Raw genomic sequence first — 4,115 nt, 5'->3', positions numbered from 1 at the left:
TTTATCACTCAAATTAAATGCTCATTAATTATTTTACCAAGATCCAGCTATACACCATCACAATTGACAAAATAATTATTAAATCCAGACCTATCACAGAGCAAATCAATTACCGATCAATTGGAATCCAATAAGAACACAGCGTTTCACATATAAACATTCACCGCGGCCTCCGATTCAGTTGATGCAAGGCAGGAACATGATTTTCGCCAAAAACAACGACATCATTTACAAGCATATGGTAGACATTTGTATTCACAAAGTTCGGATCGCTCATCGACGTGAAAACGACGCCGTAGTAAGCGAACAATGTTCCCGACCTGCACCAAGCGAATCTGAGACCACTGCAACAAAAAGATATACAAATTTATGTATTATACGGTACCTATAGAATTAGATCTGAGAAAAAGAAACAGAGAGAAACTGAGATTTTGTAGGCGTGTGAATATGTGAGAGAGGTGATTTGGGTAAGCTAGGATGGTTGATTATTTATAGTTGGAATAAACGCAGGAGATGTTGCCACGTGTCAGTATCAGATAAGGCCGCAATAATAGTTGAGAAAGTTAGGGTGAAAAAGAGGCAGCAGGCATACTGTGAAAAGTAGTCTTGGATTTGTATTTAATTACGGGATTTGCCATTGGGAATGGTTCCCTTTCTCTTTTCGCGTGGAGCTACAGGAATGACACGTGCTTTGTTGGTTGGGGAAAAATGGAAGTAGGTTAGGGTAAAAAAAATAATAATAATAAATAAATTATAAAAGATAAAAGAAATTAAAAATAAATAGGCTGTGAGAGTTTGGAAAAGAGACGTGTGCTCCATTGTTCCTCGTTCCAATGGGACAATGTCAGGAGGGATGAGTAATTTTATCACGTGGCATTTGACTCCTGATTCATTTTTAAGTGAAGTCGAGACGCATTTTAATGTATCGAAAAATGACATTTACAATGAATAATATTACTCAATTTTTATTTGAAGTTATTAAATTTGGACTGAATGTTAATTTCGACTAGACCTTGATATGATGAAACCTCAATTCATTTTAAATGATTAATTCAAATAAAATTAGATGCTCAACATTGAAATTCTTTAAATTTTTATACACAAATCATAAAAGATTTCACAATAACTTATTCTTATTTAAGATTCAAATTTCAGCTACTTGATTAAAAAAAATAATAATAAAAATGTTTAGTTACACGATCAAAGTGCATCACAAGTCACCAATATTTTTGACCCAATGAACGATAAAGCATGACTTTGTTGTCCTAGTGAACGAATAAGTGTCGTGTTCTCTTATTTTTGAGTTTTCATCGAAAAGATGTCAATGTGATCCACTAGTTATTTTCAATTAAAATCTTTAGACATGTTCAAGTAATGACTAATCATTGTTTTGACAATTGGCATTGGGTCATTATCCTATTTCTTCATTCTATTTTATTGAGTGTATAGACTGGCTAAAAATAGCATCCTATTCCCAATAGGTAAATTAAAGAACTCATAGAGGGTCGCGAGCATTTTTTAAAAAGTTCATGTTTGGTAGGACTTTTGATTTTATTTGATTTTTTTATTTCAAGAAAAGCTTTTTGAAAAAGCAACTTTAGGCAGGCTTCGTTTAAAAAATTTTCTTGTCCAAAAAAGGACTTTCAAAAAATTATTCAAATACGTAGAAAAGCAGATTCTTAATTTCAGAACGTATTCGGTTTTATTTTATTTTAATTTTTTTTTAAAGCATTGTCATACATGCCCTAAAGATACTTTCAAATAACTTTTCATTTCAAAATAAATTTAGAAAATGTACATTTCTTCTTGACGAAATCGAAAGCAAGATCCTTTACTTGGTATTTTGCCTCTTTCTAAAAGGACGAATACTGGTTTGTAGAAAAAGCAAAATGCCCATAAGAAAAGCGATGTTTATCAACAAAGACTGACTTTTTGTTGATCTTTTTTCTTATTAATATTTTTTTATGTTGTATTTGTTCCTTTTTTCTCGGTGTAGTACAAGAAAAAATAAACTTTACGACAAATTTTTTTACGACCTAGTGAAAATGCCTAGTCGCGATTGAGCTTTTTCCATTTCGACCGATAGGTGATTAAATGGTAATTATTACGATATTTTAGTAACTCCAAAAATTATAAATGGAGGAGAGGGCCACCTTTGAATATTATTTACATCTTTTTGACTTTTAATGCGAAGAATATCAAAAGTATGTGCCGAAACAATAAAAGCCAAGAAAGAGTAGGACCAAATATTAATTATTCAGATCTATATAAGTGAAGAATCTCAAGCATAATTATACGAAAAATGCAAGAGTAACTGAAAATTTTTAATTGAAGAGATGACACTCTCTCAAATGCTGTTGATCCCGCTTAAATAAAAAAATAATTTCCTCCCCTATTCTGTCATGGCCTATGTCACGCCATATGTTAGTGTAGCAAAGTCCTAATTATATTGTCTGGTTAATTAAGTCAATCCTTGTTTGCATTTTGTGAAAGAGTGAAGTTGCTAGATCTTTGCACATTTTGTTTAAATTTAATCAAGTTTTTGTTTTGCTGTTAATATATGATAGTATTGATCATAACAAACTGACGTTATTCGCATGACTCCACCTCTCAATCTCGAAACATAATGTGACAACAAAATATTTAGCCCTCGTTTTGTAATAATTTTTCACCTTAAAAAATCAATTTTTTGATCGTTATTTTCATTATTTCAACCGTCATTTTTTACTTCCTCACTCACAGTTAGAATCACTTTTCTCTCTAACGGTAATAAAAAAAAAATATCAATTTTCATAATCACTATCGAACATATCTTTAATTTGAATTATTCTCCAAGCACAGGGAAAGTTTCACTAGTTGAGAGCAACATCTCATTTTCTAATGATGTTTTGCCATGATTATTCTGTAAAAGAAATTTGTGCATGTAGCATGATCCATTTAATTTAATTACAACTGAGATGTCGTATTGAATATTCCTGATGTCCAAAATATTGGCATTCGATCCATTTGGATCTTTATCACTACTAATATTATTTTCCAAAGCAATAAATACCAATAAAGATTAGGAAAAATATTTAAATAATCCCAGCTATGTTAATTAATAAGAATCAGAATAATAAATTCTTCACATAAATATTATATTTACTTAATTCGTCAAAGGCAAAAGGTCAAATATATTCTCTGCTATTGCCTGCTAGATATTGTACATTTTGATTTTAAGCATGTCCATTTCTTAATCTGCAGTGAGTGACATTATTGGTCCCGACAAATGTTGCAATTTAACTTCCAAAACATGTGAAGGAATATTCGTTGGCTGACCATAATCAAGAATATCTAATATTCTATTCATTTTTTTAAGTTATAAGTGTATATTAATTATTAAATTATGAGAATTGAGAAACTTGAATGCAATTACATTGTCGGCACATTCGAAATAATTTGACCATAAACAACATTTGTGTCACCATATTTAATACAAGGGAAATTTGCAGAACATATTTCAAACATTTGAAAACGATGCAAATTACATCAAAATCTTTAAATCATAGTAGATAGCGTTCAAACTTTTGAAAATTTGTATGATAGAAGGAATTTTGGACGATTTCCATCCAAAATCAAATTGTTTACTAGAAAAAAGACTTTAATATAACTTTTAACCAATCTCTCGACCTTTTTTCTAAAAGAAAGAAAATAAATAAATAAAATTTATATTTCCTCATCTTATTTTCCACCCCTACAACCGAACCAGGTCCAATTCAATCATGCTACATATACCTTAAGTTTGATAGTTTCTTTGATGTCATGTGAGCTGACAAACTTAATTTTAACAATGCTTTTTTCAATTAATGACAATAATTTCTACACATATGCAAGCTGTCATCGAGCAATGTACAACAGGCATAATTGAATCCAATTGCCAATCCCAACCCTCTGCCACCTCGTCACCTCTATTTTAGAAGCTCCAAAAAAAATATAAATGGAGGACCACATTTGAATTTTATTTGCATCTTTTTGACTTTTAATGCTAAGGAAATGCCAAAACAATAAAGCCAAGAAAGAATTGGACCAAATATTTAATTATTCATAGCTATATGCTTAGATTCATGAATGATATT

The 4,115-nt window shown here is 30.7% G+C and overlaps 1 long non-coding RNA gene across 1 annotated transcript; it reads right to left on the bottom strand.

Moving 5' to 3' along the window:
• LOC111393937 lies at positions 1 to 454 on the bottom strand. Its single transcript, XR_002702523.1, has 2 exons — positions 386 to 454; positions 1 to 320 (listed from the first exon to the last, which is right to left on the bottom strand). It is a non-coding gene; the product is annotated as an uncharacterized LOC111393937 (long non-coding RNA).
• Positions 455 to 4,115: the final 3,661 nt, after the last annotated feature.

This window comes from Olea europaea, chromosome 4 (assembly GCF_002742605.1).
Source record: "Olea europaea var. sylvestris chromosome 4, O_europaea_v1, whole genome shotgun sequence".
Taxonomy (NCBI): domain Eukaryota; kingdom Viridiplantae; phylum Streptophyta; class Magnoliopsida; order Lamiales; family Oleaceae; genus Olea; species Olea europaea.
This window is presented reverse-complemented; position numbering and strand designations above follow the sequence as displayed.